The sequence below is a fragment of the Rousettus aegyptiacus genome, unplaced genomic scaffold, assembly GCF_014176215.1.
Source record: "Rousettus aegyptiacus isolate mRouAeg1 unplaced genomic scaffold, mRouAeg1.p scaffold_m13_p_9, whole genome shotgun sequence".
Taxonomy (NCBI): domain Eukaryota; kingdom Metazoa; phylum Chordata; class Mammalia; order Chiroptera; family Pteropodidae; genus Rousettus; species Rousettus aegyptiacus.
In genome coordinates this window covers 23,782,640-23,800,824 of record NW_023416312.1, presented here as the reverse complement: position 1 = coordinate 23,800,824, position 18,185 = coordinate 23,782,640, and the positions used below count along the sequence as shown (strand labels likewise).

General features: G+C 48.1%; 2 long non-coding RNA genes across 2 annotated transcripts; one reads left to right on the top strand and one right to left on the bottom strand.

The window, feature by feature from the left end:
• The first annotated feature begins 592 nt into the window (after positions 1–592).
• LOC107516654 lies at positions 593–15,718 on the top strand. Its single transcript, XR_001598347.2, has 3 exons — positions 593–772; positions 3,987–4,164; positions 15,226–15,718. It is a non-coding gene; the product is annotated as an uncharacterized LOC107516654 (long non-coding RNA).
• LOC118607788 lies at positions 4,329–17,640 on the bottom strand. The gene is made up of 4 exons (XR_004952822.1): positions 16,747–17,640; positions 11,067–11,155; positions 7,348–7,450; positions 4,329–5,903 (listed from the first exon to the last, which is right to left on the bottom strand). It is a non-coding gene; the product is annotated as an uncharacterized LOC118607788 (long non-coding RNA).
• Positions 17,641–18,185: the final 545 nt, after the last annotated feature.

Sequence of the window (18,185 nt, the reverse complement as noted above, 5' to 3'; positions counted from 1 at the left end):
CCCTTTTTCCTTTCCCCTTCCCCTCTCCCTTCTCCTCCCTTCTACTTGTCTTCCCTTTTCCTGTTCTTCCATCTCATCCCCTTTCTCCTCCCTTTCCCCCTCTCCTTCCCTCCTTCCTCTGTCTCCTCCCTTCTACATTCCCTCTTTTCTCCTCCCCCTCCTGTCTCCCCTGCTCTTCTCCCTCCTTTCCTCTCTTCCTCTTTCCCCTCCCCCTTTCTCCTTTTCTCCCATTTCATTCTCCTCTCCCTTTCCACCCTTCCTCCCCTTATCCCCTCCTCCCCCTGCTCCCCTTTCTTTCTCTTCCTTCCCTCCTTTTCTTCCCTAATGCTCAGTCCAAGTTTCAGAGTATCCAAATGTCTTCTGTTGCGTGTTGCTAGTAAAATGCCACTTCTCAGTCAGACTCCAGCTTGCCTGCTGTTTCTCCCTCAGCCTCTCCCTCCCCCAACCCCTCAAACACTCACAAAGCTAAGCCTGGTTGCTGGATTGTCAAGGACGGAGGGGAGGTGGCTTCTTCTTGCTTTAATCTGTGGCTGAGTACAAAACTGGGACTTGCAGGGCTTTGGGTAAGGGAGGTCTAACTACTCAGAAAGAGGCAGCCCAGCTGCTGAAGGTGCAGCTGGTCCCTAGGCCCAGCTCAGACCGTGGAGCCAGATGCTGTGCCATTCTGAGCAAGGATCTTCACCTGATTAGTGAGAATCACTGTTTTCAAAGGCTTCAAAATCAAGTTTTCGGAGGGAGGCTGGGTTTGCCTGGACCTGGAGGAGTGTGTGTGGTGAGTATGTGTTCATGTATTGTGTAGTATGTATGGTGGTGGTGGGAAATGCGTTTGTGTGCATGTGGTGTGTATTGTATGTATGTTCATGTGGTGGTGTATGTGTGGTGTGTGGTACGTGTGCGTGTGCATGCATATGTGTGCGTACAGCACTCTTGCATCTCTGGAGAGAAGAAATGAATGCTTTGTTAGGGGAAGAAGGTGACACTCTGCCTAGAGCTGCCCAGAGCCTCTGGGCACCAGCGCACTCTCAGAAGAGGCAAGAGTGCTTTGCCAGTGGAAAGCTTATTTTGCCCAGCAGGACCAAAAATCCAATTAAAGAAAGAATGAGGGAAATGTGAAGTCTGGACTGAGCACTGGCACCTCCCCGGCCGACTTCCTTGGCAGGGATCTCTGCAGAGGGCAAGGCCCAATGACGGCTATGGGGATGGCTGACCAGAGAGGCTCCCACGCGCCACAGCCAGACATAGGGGCAGCTGCCAGTGGCCAGGGCCCCGCCTGTCCCTGCAGCCCAGCGCCACGGCTTCCTGTGAGGACCCGCTGCCGGTGGTCCTTGGTGTGGAGAGCCAGGCTGCTTGGCAGCAATGGAAACACCTCCCCAGCCCCGGCTCTTGGGCCATTTGAGCCACCCACCCGCCCGCGCCTATTGACATCGGTGAGAATCACACAGGCAGATTAAAGGCAGCATATGGCCCCCCAACTGGAAGCCAGTGGAGCTGAACCAACACTGGCAAATTGTGTTCAAACCGCATTGAGAATCCTGGCAGCTGCACCTGGCATGGGGAGCAGCCGGCGACCTGCATACAAAGGGAGTTTTATACACAGGGGGCAGCAGCAGCAGTGGCGGCGCTGCCACCCCCTCCCTCCTTCAGCCCGCCCTCTCCTTCCTCTCCAGCCAGAGCTGGGCATTGGCCCTGGGAAGTGGGAAGCTATTTGTCCACGTTTCTGAACCTGGAGAAAGGAGGGTAGCTTCTATTTAGAGTTTCAAAGCCAGGATGGACTTATGTCATCCTCTATGTCGCCCTCTCCATATCTAAGTCCCCCCTCCCCAATTTAACAATGGCCAGATTTCCCTAGCCATGAAGAAGCAGGGAGCCCACAGGGGATAGTAGGAGGCCTGCAGCATTCCCAACTTGACCCATAAGGAAAAAATGGCAGTTCATTCTTTCCAGGCTCCATAGGAGAGCCCAATGAGGAAGGCTCCAAGTGTCCTAGCACCAGGGTGACATGCTGGCTACTGGGACTACCCTTGTCTCCTTCACTCCAGCCCTGTCTAAGTAAAAAAAAAGGGAGGCAGAGACTTTTTTTGTTACCTCATGCAAGACTGGGCAAATATTATGCAACTGACACGTAGCAATAAGAAACTGAGTGTGATGGAGCTGGGGGTGCTGAGAGACCAATGAACTTGCAATAAACCAACTGAACTGGGTGGAGGCAGTGTTTGTGGAATGAACATGCAAAATGAGCTTGATAGCACCTGGATAACCTGGGGTGTGCTGCAGGATAGCTGAACATGCTGAGTGGTGAAATCAGGTAGACCATAGGGATGTAAAATGGGGGAGGTGCGGCTGTTGGAGGGGCACCTGTCTCATGGAATAGGAATGAGAGAACACCATCTCCTGGCCTTTTTCTTTCTCTAGTCCATGAGAATCCTAATTATTTTTTCCCAAAGGATGCTTCATCCTGGAGGACAGCTGCAACCACATGAAGTCATTAAAAATGCTCTCTTGTCCCTACTTCCCCCCAGTTGGCATTGTTGAAGGGGAAGTCTGGGGAAGAGAAAAATCAAAATTCTTTCCACAGCATGGCTCCCACATTCTAGAGAGGCTGCGCATGGGGCTATGATTTGGCCTGCTTCTTGGAACTTTTGGTGATACTGTCTTCCTATCCGGCCACCTCCCTGACCCTGCCTGAGCTGTGAGAAGTAGGGTTATGAGGGAAGGGACAGTTGGGACATCCTTAGACTATGTGAGGTGGAGATTTTGGGGTGGTTCTTGGGCAGAGGAGAGGGAGGCTGTCCGGAATCAGGCCCAGGGGGCTGGGAGCATCACTGCCATAATGGCCCTTTGAATGAAGAGAGGGCTGTTAGATGTGCTGTCCAGCCATCGGTTTAAAAGCAACCTTGGTGCCCTGTCACCCTGGCCTGGATGTCAGAAGCTTTCTTCTCTTGTAGCTTGGGAGACAGCCATTTTGAAAGACAAGCCATGGTTGTTAAGCATATTCTATGTGCTATGGACAGTCACTTGCAAGAGCTGGGGTGTAAGATCCTGGGGATGGCCCTGCAGGAGGGCTTAATCTAGTTGTTGGTTTACATGTATGAGAAAAGCAACAACATGAGGTTAACTTTCCCAAGGTCACTCAGTGATAGTTGGTGGAGCTGACCACAGCTGTCCACCTCCCCATGCAGACTTGTGCTATGGGTGTGGCTACGTTTTCTTATTCAGTTACCTGTGGTGGCTGGCCCTACACAGGCAACCAGGGCAGGACACCCCTCACCCTCATAAGAGAGGCAGGTCACCTGTGAAAGAGAACAGTCAGCTGTGGCTGCTCTTCCTTGGGTCAAGGCAAAAAAGGAAAATTATGGAAGGAGTAATTTTTGCTTGCTTTTCACTATCCATCCCTTCTCCTTCAAACCCAAATTTTCGGCATTTCTATGTTGATGGGGGCAGGGCAAGGAATCACAATTTGCCTGTAGGGATGAATGGGAGAGGCTGACACTTCCACAAACAAGGCTGGGGGATGTGCTGGGGGTATCCTGCTTGCTCTCCTAGACTTTCTAGAAATCCCTAAGAGCTGAGGAAGTGGGCTTTGTTCTGGGTCTTGGTGGGAAGATTTCATGCTAGAATGTTCTCTCTCTGTGGTCTTCACTTTTGGAAACCACAGTTCTGCCTGAGGGCATCTTGTACCTTCAATGACTAAAGTAACTGCTGGCTTGGGCAACCAGCTTTCTTTTCTATTTTGAAACCATGTGCCTGTGTGGTCAGAAATGTACATTATAACTGCAACAGTACTTCATAAACAAGCTGTGTGGCAGTAGTGACTCTCAATTTGCTCACATCTCCTGTATTCACTCCCTTGTGTCATCTCCACTCACACTGACTCTGGGCTTGAGGAGTGTGACTTGCTTTGGCCAATGAGATACTATCAGACATGATTAGTAAAGGTTTAAAAAGTGCCTGCATGTTGAGACTTGCCCTCTCTTTGTGTTCTTGAGACCCGTACAACTGCCAACGGGTGAATATGCCTGGGTTATGCAGCTGGAGATATGTGGCCCAGTCACTACCGCCACTAGCTGACAACCAGCACCTACCACCAGACATGAGTGAGGCTCTCCTAGACCAATCAGTGCCAAGCAACCTGCCAGCTGATCACAGCTACATGAGAAAGCCCAGGTAAGTCCATTAGAACTGTCCAGCCTAGCCCAGTCCAAGCTGTAGACTCTTGAGCTCTTGAGCTGATAAATGGTTATAAAATATATTACATAAAATTTGTATTTTAACCATTTTTAGGCATACACTTGAGTGCTATTAAGTACATTCACATTGTTATACAACCATCTCTAGAACATTTTTTATCATTTGCAATGGTTCTTTACATAGTAAAGCTCCCTGATTTACATGGTGTGTGTGTTGCATCAGCCTGTCTCTGAGTAGAGCCAGATTGGAGGCTCAGGCTGGGGCATGTGGTTCTGTAATGGAACCCAACATGAACTGAAAGAGAACATACTCACAGTGCCTCTGCTGCAGCCACCCCCCACCCCACTATAGCTTTGCTTCTGACAGCCCCACTGTGGAGCTTGTCTGTGTCACAGGAGTCAAGGATGCTGCTCTTGGCAGAGGTAGTGGATGATTAAACACAACACTGGCCTCGTGCCCTCAGGCACACTCACCAGTGATCCTGCAGGAGTGAGAAGGAGTTGATAGGGAGGAGAGAGGCACAGCATCTCAGCAGACAGTGCAGAACACAGGTGGCTCCTCTGATGAACTCAGGCGTGGGACGCACTTGAACCTGTTGTTTACGGACCAACTGTCCGGGGCCTGGCACCTGACCTCGTGCTCAAGGATAAGCTGTGACAGTTGCTAAAGCAGCCCTGCTGTCCTTGCCACTTTCTAGCTGTGTTACTTTGAGTGAGTCACTTAAGTTTTCTTAGCCTTGGTGTTTTCAACTGTTAAAATAAGATAATGGTGATGCCATATCTTAGAGCAAGGATTAGATGAGCCAGTTCTGGACACACTAACAGATCTTTAGTTAATATACGTGGCAGGCAAGATTCTCCCTCCCCTGCCTCAACCTACCATCTTTCCTCATCCTTTGTGGGAAGGGGTCTTTGGAAAGAAAAGGGACAGGGACTTTGTTAGCAACAGAAATTATGCCTTGAGAGGTGTCTTCAGTACTAGCTAAAGAAACGCTCATTTGTCTTTTGGATTTTCACTCCGAAGATCTATAGCTTTCTTCAGCCTTGATGTTCAAGTTAGGATTCTAGGGTGGGCTGAGAATGTAGAAATAAATAGGAGAGGGATAAAGGAGGAGGGAAAGAGCAAAGGAAATTTTGGATGCTGTGGCAGACTGCTATAATATTCATTTTCTTTATATTCTTAGGTAATATAACTCCTCATTTTTAGTTTAGCACGTAGTCATCCAGAATAAAGACAATATTTTGTACCCTCTCTTACTGCTAGGTATGGCTACATGACTAAATACTAGCTAATATGATGTGATGTCTTGAGACGTCTTCCAGGTACATCTTTAACAGGAATTGGGCCATGTCCTTTGCATTTCTTCCTCACTCCCAACATCCTACTGTTTGGAATGCAGATATAATAGTTGGAGCTCTAAACACCAATTTGAACAATGAGGACAAAGCCACCTCAGGTATGGCAGAGCAATGAATTGGATGGAACCTGAATCCCTGTTTCAGTTACTTTTGGTGTCTAACAAACTACTCCAGAGTTTGTGCTTAAAACAGCCATTTCCTTGTACTCATAGATTATGTGGGTCAGGAATTTGGGAAGGGCTTGGCTGGGCAATTCTTTCACTCTTGATAGTATTGGCTGAGGTCACTCAGTGGTATTCAGCTGGCTGAAGGGCTGGTCTGGAAGATCCAAGATAGCTTCAGTTGTATGTCTGGAGTCTGGAATAGATGACTAGAGATTAGGACCGCCAATCAGAGCACCTATGCATGGCCTCTCCATGTGGCTTGGCATGCTCACAGCATGGAGGTCTCAGGGTAGTTGAATGTTTTCCATGAGCCTAAAGCAAGAATATTCCAGTAACAAGGAAGAAACTGTATGGCTTTTTGTGATCCACTCTCAGAAGTCTCTCAGCATCACTCTGCCAACTCTGTTGGCCAAAATAGTCACAAGGCTGTTCAGAGTCAAAGGGAAAGGAATTAGACTCTCCTTTTTGATGGGAGAAACATCAAGGTCACATTGCACAAGAGTGTGAGGGATGAGAGATACTATTGTGGCCAGTTCTGGAAAATACCACCTGCCACAGTCCCTGAAGTTTCAGGGAACAGAGCTGCCATACCAACCCCAACCACTTAGCTTGGAATTTGAGTGAAAGATACACTTTTGACTAATTTTGGGCAATCTTATTTTTGGTCTTTGTTGCTCAGAGTTAATCACAGATATCTCTCTGCATGGAGAAAAGTGAAAGATTGTTTAACCATCCCCTGGACTTAGTGTAAATTAGTGTTTGACTAAAATAAATTTTCTTTTCTAACAGCAATGGACAGTACTTCCACCCACCTGTCCTACCCTTCAAGAGTTTGAGGCCAAAATTAAGATATCTGTGTACATATTAGTTGTACACACATACAGCAGGCAGTTCCTCAAATAACATCCTTTCATTATAATGTTGATGAGATGCTGTGGGAACATAATTTTCATTTATACCAATTAGCCTATGGTAAAATTGGTTTCGTTATTCATTGTTTCCTTTAGTCACAGAACCTATCACTGACATTAAGTGAGGTCATTGAGCATGTGTGTCAGAAAACCTTAGCGACATTTAGGGGCTGTAGAATGGAGAGGGACCTCTACTTCTAGATTAAACTCAGGACACTGTAGTTCTCAGGCTGTGGGAGTCTTATTCCAAGAGTCCTGTGATGGACCTGGGGGTTTGGAGATAAGGGCTCAGGGCCTGCCCCTCATGACTAACCAAGGCAGCCCATGACACTGGCAGGAGGTTGAAAAAAGTGATCATCTCATTCTTTGCCTGAGGTTTCAATTCTAATGGGAGATGGGATGGGACTCTAGGAGGCCTATCCTCAGCTCCTCCCAGGGTGTCAGAAGCATGGTCAGTGCCACAGGCTGGTTCTGGAGGCCCAGAGATGAAGGTCAGGTGTTTTGGGTCTCTGAAGCTGGTGTGTGGTGGTGGTGGTAGTGGGCAGGAATGTTCTAGAGTCTTTATCAGCCAGGGGTTGAGATAAAACACAGCTACCAGGTCGCCACAGGTAAGAAATGTTCCCTTTGTCTGGAATTGACCAACCCAGGAACCCAGAATCTACTGGTTGATGAGGTTCCTAGGGAGTCAGGAGTAAGTGATAGGAGTAGTTCATGATGGTGGCTCACCTGGAAGGTTCTGGATCCAGACTGCTAAGTTCAAATTCTCACTTGCCACTCCCTAGCCATGTGATCTCGGCCAGGTGACTTCATTGTGATCCAGGTTCCTCATCTGTAAAATGGGCCTTACCTCATTAAGCTGTTGAGAGGACTGAGTGAGACAGTAGATGTTCAAATACTTAGACTGGTGCCTCAGCCATTGCCATTTAAAATTCAGCTAGGGGCAGAGGGAAGTCTGGACCAGCTCCTTGGACTTGACAGTAGCTGGGCCCCATTCTTCTCATGATACTGGCAGAAGCATCCGAGGACTAGCCCCGCTTTGCAAGTACATTGCAAAACTCTGCTTGTATCACCTCTGCAAGCATCCCATTGCTCATAGCAAGTCACAGATCCAAACCCAAGTCAAGGGCTGGGGAAATATACTTTACTTCTAGTGAGAAAAACTGCAAAATTACATGTCAAGGGGTATGGGTGGATAATTGTAATGCAGGGAGGGGAGAGGAATTGGGGAACAATGATCCATTTACCGCTTTATCTAACAGCCTATAAACCATCTGTTAAAACTATATGAAATCTACCAGAACCAATCTCCTAGGTTCCTATGTTAGTGGTTCCAGAATGTGTGTGTGTGTGCGTGTGTGTGTATGTGTTTGTGTGTGTGTGTGGTGTAGAAGATAAGGGGCCCACTGTCCCTCCCCACCCCCCATGAACCCTTGTCCTATCCCAAGTACCTTGTAACTTGCTGCCTTGGGCTCAATAAATATTTGTTGACTGACTGATAAATACAGGCTGACATTCACAGGGACAAAGTGAATCCCATTGGGGCTTGAACTGAATATCAATGAGTCTGAGGATGACCTCTTTGCTCTGAATAATAGCGAGACCCTACCTCCAGGTTTTATCACATGAATGGAGTTTCTGGTGCTCCCTGCCCCCACTCCATGACAGCCTCAGACTCCCACCATAATGTCTTGAGCTGTTTGTACTGCTCTGGGCTTCCCTGTGTTGGGTAGCCAGTGGAAAGATGTGATTTCAGAGGCAGTTACCTATATCAAGACTTTGGCTGCTGTGGGTGATGTCAGGTTGGCAAGATGTGTGCAAGGCAGGAGGAGTTGGGATATACACACGTGTCTGCCAGATGCTGGGGCTGTGAAACCAGGGGGATGTGCAGGCAGCGTGGGGTGGTAGAAGGGATGGGGAGGCTCTGTGTGGGGGAAGCAGCTGCCTTGCCACAGCTATTGAGGACATGCAAGGTCCGGTCAAATACTGATGAAGAGCTGGCTGCCAAGGAAGAGAGTGAAGAGGAAATCCAGTGGGGGCCAGAACAGTGGGTCCGAGCATCAAAGGAAGGCTGCAAGCCTTAAGTTCATTGGGTAGAGTTTTGAAGGGGAGAGATCCCATTTATTTTTATTTTTAAAGTAATTAATATTTCTTTCCAGTGGTGAAAGTAAATCATGCCCTATTGTGAAAAATTTGGAACTTACAGAAAAGAGTAACAAAGGTAATACAAACTACTTATAAACTCTAGCTAGACATTACCACTGTAAAAATTTTAACACATCTCATTCCAAGCTGTTATAATATATGTACACAGCATAGTGGTTAAGAATGTAGGAGAGGAGTCTTGCTTTCTGTGTCATTTTAGATAAGTTATTTAACTTCTCTATGCCTCAGTTTTCTTATCTTTAAAATGAGGCTATGAATGAATAGTACTTACCTTATAGGGATGTTGCGAGAATTGAATGAGATGATCCTATAAGTGCTGATACATAGTAAATGCCTACTAAATGCTAGCCCTTATCAATATATTTTTATATATCATGATTTAGATCAAACTCTTAAATTTTTGAATGCTTCTTGTCTTCTCACTTAATGTTTCACTGTGATCATTTTTCTGTATCATTAAGCAGTCTTATAGAGCATCATTTTAAATGGCTTCAGAATTATGTACTCCATGGATTCATCACAATTTATTTAGCAAATTTCATGTTGCTGGACACTGTTGCTGTTCTCAAGTTTTGTTAATATAAGTAACACTGCAATGAACATTTTTGTCAGGAGCTCCTTGAATCTGTAATTTGTTTATAACATTTTTTCTTGTTATGAAAGCATAATATACTCATTATAGAGAAAATATTTAAATACAAAAGAAAATAAAGAAGACAATAAAAATTATCATTGTGTGTGTGTGAGAGAGAGAGAGAGGGAGAGAGAGAGAGAGAGAGAGAGAGAGAGAGAGAGAGAGAGAGAGAGAGAGAGAGAGAGAGAGAGAGATTGAGAGGAGGGACTCTGTCACCAGGAAGGTGTCCTGAGATAGTCTGCAGTCTGTCTTAGAGGCTCCATCCAGCGCCTGGCAGCATAAACACTGCCATAGTTAAATAACAACCCAAGACAATACATGGGACGTCACAGAGCTTTAAGTGATTAATTGGCAACTAAGTATTATGAGTTTCCTAACCAGTAGTGTTTGCTCCAAATGACCAGCTGGGACAAGGGGAATCTTTAGGGTTTTTAAAGAATGCTTTGTTCTCCTGTGCAACGTTTTCCAGAGTCTTTACCAGCAAGGAAGCTTTTTCTCCTAAGGGCCTTTCAGACAAGGGAGCTCTAAATATCCTCAGTTAGAAAGCTCCTCTCATTCACCCCCATCCTCTGGCCTTAGTCAATTTGGGAGCTGCCTTACAGGTAAGAGCCTACTCTGGCCTCAACTCATCTCTCCAGATCATCTCTAAAAGCTCTCAATAGTCCATGCTGCTCAATGGCCTACCCACCACACTGAAGGAGGTTCTAGGACAGGCTTAAAAAGGATGTTCCCAACCCAGAGTGGGTTCTGAGGGGGAGGGATGGCTTTGAAGAAAGAACTTTGGGCCTGTCAGGAGCTTCTGAAGGGATCTAGACTATGTAGCCTGGAGGAGTTGAGATACAAGGGATGTGATGGGATTTGGCACACTGTGCACAAAATTGGTCGCCAACAATTCCTCCCATCCCTGTGTGTGCATGCTGCTCCTCCCATCAAAAGGAAGAAAGAATGAGTCCATTTACCCTCTTCTTGAATCTAGGCTGGCTTTGCGATTAGCTTGGACCAAAAGAATGCAGTAGAAGTGATGCCATGTGACATCTGAGCCAGGCCTTAAGAGATATGGCAGCATCTGTTTTGGCTCCCTTGAATAGAACTGCCAGGTGAGAAACCTGGGCTATCCTGCTGTAGAGAGAGGCCGAGTAGGGGACAACAGAGGCAGCTCAGCCAACAGCTAGCCAACTGTCAAAGACATGAATAAGGCCATCTGGGATGTCTTGGATCCAGCCAAACTCCCACTTGAGTGCAGTTGCATGAGTGACCCTGGCTGATGCAGTGTGGAATAGAAGAACCACCCATTGAGCAGAGCTGACCCATGAATGGTGAGAAAAAGTCAATTGCTGTTTTAAGCCATTAAGTTGTGGGGTGCCTCTTAGGCAGCAATAGATAACTAAAACAGTACTGTTTCAAATATTTGAAGAGCTGTTGGTGGAAGAGGAATGGGATTTGCCCTTGCAAGCCCCAAGGAGAAGAGAAAGGGAGCAGCACCTTTTTGCTCAGTATACGTGGGGACTGAGACATTCAGAGCCATCTAATTAAGAGGATCGTGTGTGACCCTAGTGTACTCCCTGCAGGGCATGAAGGAAATGCCTACTCTGCTTGTTGGTATCTGGAAGGGGACCTGGAGGACTAGATGGCTGGCATACTGTCTCACCTGGAGCTTCTGTGATTCTTTGCTCCCCTTCATATTCATTCCATCTTCTTCCCCTCAAAGGAACGCTGACACTGCACCACAAGCCCCTGCTGGAAGACAGAACCAGTTCTCTTTCCTGTTTCATTTCCTGGGGCTTTTGTTGGCTTAGACATTTTTCAAGTTCACATGCTAGTTCTTTCAGAAAGCTTTTCATGTGACCTTGGCTTCTTTGGACCATATGACCCTTACCATCTTCTACAGTGACTAGACTGCAAGCAAGCTCTCTAAAGAGAGGGACCCTGTTTTATTGATTTCTCTGTCTGCCTAGTGCCTAGCCCAGGGCTGATGGCCCATGCATAATGCAGGGGTTTAGACTGTCAGGCAATTCACATGCCTGAAGGCTGGATCTTTCCTTCCTTACCACACTGTGTGAGATCTGCAGCTTAGAAGAGAACCAGCTGGCAACAAGAAGGTGAGGACAGGGAAACCCCCAGGAAGGATCTCCTGAACCCAGCAGCTTGTAGCTGGTTTGCCATGTCTGTTCTTCGTGTCTGTGGGCCCCACTAGTGTTCAGAAGGATCTCTGTAAAGCTTGCTGTGAGCTCAGAGAATCTTCCTCAGAGAAGCAGGATGTGTGTACACACACACACACACACACACACACACACACACACACACACAGCACTCAAGCACGAAGACTGCCTCAGGGGAGACACTGTCTGCAGGAACCAGACTCCACAACCTCCCCAGGGACTCTTCTTCACGTCTCTCATCAAAGTGTCACTTGTCAGGCTCAGCTCTAGCTCAGGGAAACTCACCCCCTGGCTCACACTGAAGGAAGGGCCTCTGAGGGGAGTGGGCTCCAAGGAGTTTCCAGGCAGACATCGCCTGTCTTGTCCTTGGCGATTTCTTGGCCTGGCCCTAGAAACCCTAGTGAGCCTCAGGCATGAAGACAGCCACCAAGGTGGTTATCAGAGGTGCCCACACAGGGCTTTGAGAAGCAGCTTGTCCTCTGTCGCATGTGTGGTGTCATTCAGTCTAATTCACAGCAATTCCTGAAAGAGTAGCAGGTTTGAGCAGAACTTACCCTTCTCCTTTTTACAAAGGAAAGGAAGAAGAAAGAAAAGGATCTCATGTTATTTGGGCAGAAGCAGGAGGGGATGGAAGTGAGGAAAAGTGGTCTGAGGATAAGCGGCTGGGGAACGGCCTTTAGCTTGCAGGCCGTAAGGCCTGATTTGAGGGGTCCCTCTCTAGAAGGGGAGCTATGTAGTCACTCTTGGTTCAGAAGACTCTTCTCTGACTCAGTGGGAGTTCTGTATTCCCTGAACAATTCTCTCCCCAATCTGACCTGGCAGCTCCACACAGCCCAGAGCACCCAAGGCTGTAGCACAGCCTTCAAACTGCTCTCCTAGACGCCTCTGACAGAAAGGCCTGGATATAAGCTTTCATAGATTTCTCAGAAATATATCAAGTGTCTGCCACGTGCAAGATCTGAGTTCTAGAGAGTCATCAGAAAGAGACAACAAATGCAAGAACAAACATTGGGTCAGAATGTCCAGTGACACCTTCAGCTGTGATCTGGCACCTGGTGCCATGTTCCTTCTTAGACTGTCAGCCCAGCCAATAGGCACAACTAATTGAAGACACTAACACTTGCTCCTTCTGGCTGACTCTTCTGCTCTCAACCTGGTCCCCTGAACTTAAGAATCCCTGGCCATAAATGGGGAGCTGTTAGTCATTTAACCACAGGGGCTGATGCAGTGGTGTGTTGGCACTGGCTCTAGCTCACAAGAATGGAGCCAACTGTGTGCAACTCTTCCCACCTCTGCATCCAGTGACGACAAGTTGGTAGCTTGGAATTGGCTGTGGTAGAAAGATTTACTCTATGGAAATTGGCAAATGCTAGAAAACAAGATGCCCCTGCCCCAGAGCCTGTTGTTAAACACTCAGCAGCACACAACTGGTTAGACCTCCCACAGCAGGCAGCTGAGAGGGGCACTACAAATGAAAGCACACTTTTGTCAATGGGGCCTTCATGATGAACATGGACAGGCCCAGGTATAGGCTCAAACAAGTCTTGGGTGGGCTCCTCTCTCCCATTCCTCTCCTTGCCACCCAGAAGCCTTCTTCACAGGCAGCCTGGCCTTGCTATTAACCTGAATGGTTCTCAGGTATTCCAACCCTGGCTGCAAAGACTATCTTTCAGGCTCCTGAGCCAAGAGCACAGTTCACCTTGAAAACCAGAAACAAAAACAAAAACAAAAACAAACCACCTACCTTTTTTTTCCTTGGGTGCCTTGGACAGGCAGTTCTGGGACAAGAAATTAGGCTGTAGCAGAAAAGGGCATCTAACACCAGGGTACCAGATTGTCAGTAGAAACAGATTATCAGTTTCTGGGGAAATTAAGGTTCCTGGAGGAACCAAGTCATTTGCCTAAGGTAATTTAGCTGGTGACTAAAGCCCCTAGCTGGAATCCCAATCTCTTTACTCCTAATCCACTGCTTGCTGGGCCACACTGTGGAACCAGTTTTCCCAGCCTAGTAGATCCTGGCACGTGTGTGTGTGTGTGTGTGTGTGTGTGTGTGTGTGTGCGCGCGTGTGTGTACATGCTCATGTGCATGCAAGTATGGACATCTGTGTGTGTCCCCAAAGTCACAGAGATGGAAAAAGTAAGGCCTAGAGGTTTCTCAGGATCACCCATTCGGTCTTTCTCATCTGCCTGGTCACTGTCTCCAGGACACTTTCACCCCAAACAGCCCCCAAAGACTTGCCAGTAGAGGAGATGAGAGCCTGAGTTTTGGAGTAAGGCACACCTAGGCCTGACTTTGGACTCCATCACTCTTCAGCCATGCGACCCTGGGCAAGGCATTTGTTCTCTTGAAGCCCCAATCCTCGGCTGTAAAGATAAGGGTGCCTACCTCATTGGACTGCTGGGAGGATAATGAGCTGATGCATGGGAGCACTTCACACAGGGCTCAAGAAGGGTAAAGCACTGGTGTGGGTTTTTATGCCTGTCAGCTCTGTCCCCTGAGAAGCGAATGCCAAGATGGAACTAGATGTGCAAGAGGTTTATTGGGGGGAATGGCTATGGGAGATAAAGTGAGAGAGAGCAAGAGTAAGAGGGCAGAGCCTTTAGACTGAGATGCAGGTCTGACGCCTGAGAAAGGAGAAGGGGAAAGAAGAGGACTGAATAGGAAGAGTCTCAGACTGCACTGTGGTTCTGAGAAAGCCTCTGCCAGCCCAACAGGGAGTTCCAGCGTCAAGATCACCCAGAGATGAGTCCTGAGCTAGCCAGAAATGGCCATGCTGAGCCAATGGCAGTGAGTGACTTTGGTGTGAAGGTATAGGCAGAGCCTAAAGGCACTCCTACCTGGAAGCTGTCAATGAATTACACTTCTTGTGGAAGGTTCTCTGTCAAAGGGGGAGCTGAGCAGGGAAGCTCTATGGCTGCCATGGACTCCTCAACACCTCCTTTTTCTGTCAAATTCCCTTCTCAGGCAACACTATCCAGTACTGTGCAGTCACTGCTGACACCTCTTGCTTCATTATTCCCCCACATCCATCTAGCAGCAACCTAAGTCCGGCTATTGCAACTGTAGGAAACTCTCCAGAAGTGGTCCTCTGTTCTCCATCCCTGCTGCTCTGTGCTTGTTCATGTTCCTACCTGTCTCATCTCCTGAGCATCGCTTCATGCCCCTGAATCTGTTCCCCATACCACTGCCTTGGTTACTCGCTTGAAAGTCCCTATGAGCCTTCAAGGAAAGAGACAAATGGAAAATCTCAAAAGTGAACAGGCCATTTCTTGGTTGAGGATAAAGTGCTCAACCCACAAGACAAGACCCTTTCCTTCAGGCCCACCTCTAGTCCCCATCCTCCTTTCTTACAGCTCCCTTCTCTGACCCCTCAAGCCAGCACTCCATTTCTTTCTACTCCTTGCCATTTATGTCTGGTTTTGTGCTCTCCCTGAAATACTCTACCATCCTAATCACCTGTAAACATATTCTGCCCTTTCACTTCCACTGGAGATGTCACTTTCTTGTGAAGTCTTTTCCAACCTTCAGTTCCCCTTACTCCAGTGCTCCCACTGCCCTACTGGGTCCTCCAGTAAAGCAGCCGTCACTTACTTGTTCAGCTATAGTCTCCCCCACTAGGTTGTGACTTTTTCTCTCTCTCTTCCTAGGGCATTTCTTCAACGAATATTGACTGAACACACATTTTGTGCCTGGTAGAGGAATGGTGCATGAGGGAACTCAGCTGCTACCCTCATGGGGTGACCAGTCTGCAGGGAAGCCTGACAATTACATGGGCACTTGCAATAAATGGTGACATGTTGAGTCTCAAGGTTCACAAGACACAGCCAGGATACTAAACGTATTCTGGGATGGTGTTGCAGGTAAGGCTTCCTAAGAAAACCTTTTCTTTTTTCCAGACTTTTCAGTTGAGGCTTCCAGGAGGATCAGTTTACTAGATGGGGAGCAGATGGGAGGATGGAGAGGACAATAGCATGTGTAGACCTGGGGCATGGAGAGGGTGCAGGTGTGGGAGCTAGATGATTGTGGGCTGAGATGTGAGTGAGAGAAGAGGCCGTGGAGACAAATCCATCAAGAAGTCGAGCTGCAAAGGACCAGAGAAAGATGAGGGGTGGGGGCCGTAGTTGGAAGGGGATAATAGAGAGAAGGACATGATAATCGCTGATGGGTAAGGTGAGGCTGGGGACGTGGAAGGGGGAAAGACTAATCTCTAGATTGCACCATACAATACAGTAGCCACTAGACACATCCAACTACTTCAATTAAGAAAAATAAAATAATTCATTTATTTGGTTGTACTAGCCACATTTTAAGTGCTTAGTAGCCACATGTGGCTAGTGGCTAGGGAAGTGCAGATAAAGAACAGTTCCATCATCTCAAAAAAGATCTATTGTACACCACTGTCCTAGATGTTGAGCTCCTCTGACACAGAGTTCAAGAGTGAGATTAGGGTGAAGGGGACCAGAGGGCAGGTGGACAGGGTGGTGTGGTGGCAAGATGCTGAGGGTGGGGATCTAATCTGTGACTCCCATGGTGTCTGTGAAGTAGGAGGGAGGGCAAGGAGTGGGGTTGAATTCAAAGTTAAATGGAAAATAGGAGGAGTAGCTGTGTGTAGGGTGGGAGAGAGCTGACCAGAGGATATAACAGGATTATCAGATGGTGGTAGTGCCAATCAGCAAGGCTGGGTCGTTTCCCCCTGCTGAGCTGAGCCTCTTGGGAGCAGGCCCAGAGAAGGGCCAGCTTAGATCCTTCTCTGATATGTATCTAGGCAGCTGTGGCAATGGGATAGGGGAACTGAGGAGCCTCAAAAAAGTGGCTGGCTGAAGGGACGGAGCCCAGAGATGAAGGCCTCAGAAGAGAGGTGGCTCTGTGTATGGTGACAAGGAGGTCTACGGTATACCCAGGAAGTAGGAGCCTGAAGAGAAGTCAGTGGAGTGGGAGACTGGGTATCTACTGCTGGGTGGCAAACCATCTTGAAATTTAGTGACTTAAAATATCAACATTTAGTTTGCTCATGAATCTGCTACTTGGGCAGTGCTTGGCATGGATAGCTTGTCTCTGCTCCTCTCAGTGTCAGCTGGGCAGCTTGAAGGGCAACACTACTTGGCATTGACTAAGGTGGCTCAAAGGCCCAGAGTTGGGATCATTTGAAGGCTCATGCTTTCACCTACCTTGGGGCTGGCACAGGCTGTCAGCTGAGACCTTAGCTGGAGCTGTTGGTTGGAATTCTTGGCCTCTTCGTGTGGCCCGGGCTTCCTTACTACATGGTGGCTCGGTTCCAAGAGTGACTGTCCCAAGAGAGAAAGAGTCAGATGGGTGCCATATCACCTTTTATGACCTGAACTAGGAAGTCAGGAGCATCACTTTGGCTACATTCTATTCATAGAGGCAGGCGCAAAGGCCCTGCCAGATTCAAGTGGAGGGGAAACAGACTTCTCTGCTGAAAGGGGGCTAGTGGCAAGGTTGTGGACCAGAGTATGTGGGACCAGAAGTATTGCTGTGGCCATTTTTGGAAAATACGATGTGCCACAGAGCCCATGGAGTGAGAAGCCAAGGTCTTATCTGTTCCCAGGAGAGGAGATGAAGAAGTTAGGACAAATTCAAATTCCTTCAATTCACTTATGCAACTAATATTTATTGAGTACCTACTATGTTTCAGGCTCTGTTTGAGGAGCTGAGGATACAAGATGGACAAAAATCCCAGTCCTTATGGAGATTACATGGTACTGGGGAAGACTGACAATAAACAAACAAGTGCTTATTATGTCATGTGATGTTAAGTGCTATGCATGAATGATAGCAACAGAGTGCACAGAAATAAGAATAGAAGGTAGAGCAGCTTGGGCCTCTCAGGATCTCGAACTTTTGGATTTTCTCCCTGGGATGGAGGGGGCAAGGTCTGTAAACTGCAGGGAGGAGCGGGAGGGTTTGGCCATTCCTTTGAGTGCTGTTTCCCAGGCACATAGCTTCTAGGCCTGGATAAACTTCCCCAGGGTGTAAGAAAAAGGGTCCCTGGGCTCCTAGTCTTTGCTCAAAGGCACTAGCTAGTTAGTAGCAGTGCAGGAACCAGGCCCACAAAACAGGGGGCACATTTGATCCATTATCCCCAAGGACTCTCCTCCTCCTCCAGCTTTCCACCTAAGCAGACCAATAAACAGACCAGGGACTTCTTGGAGAATGATACCCCAGGATGTGGGTCTATGCACCATGGTTCCAGTCCTACAGAAAACTGAAGGGGCCGAGGAGGAGCGGGTTGGAGCAGGAGAGGACCCAGGAAGGAAAGAACCCGGGGATTTAATTGGACTCAGCGAACCTTTCCCAGACCAGTTGGTGCCATCCCTTGGAGGCAGCCACCAGTGCCTGGCTCCCCTCAGGACCCGGGGTGCTCAGCAGACGCGTGGTCATGAAGGAAGGATGGGGGGGGGGCAATCCACTGTCTGTCTTCCCCCTACACCTCTGCGCCTCCCTGACAACATTCCCTGGCTGAAAAGCCACGCAGACAAGGCTGCTGGATGTGGTGAGAGGACAGAGGGGGATGGAGGGTCCGGGAGGGGCGGGAGGGTGTCCTGGGAGACGGGGGCCGCCCCAGGCGGGGCAGAGGCAGTGTGGG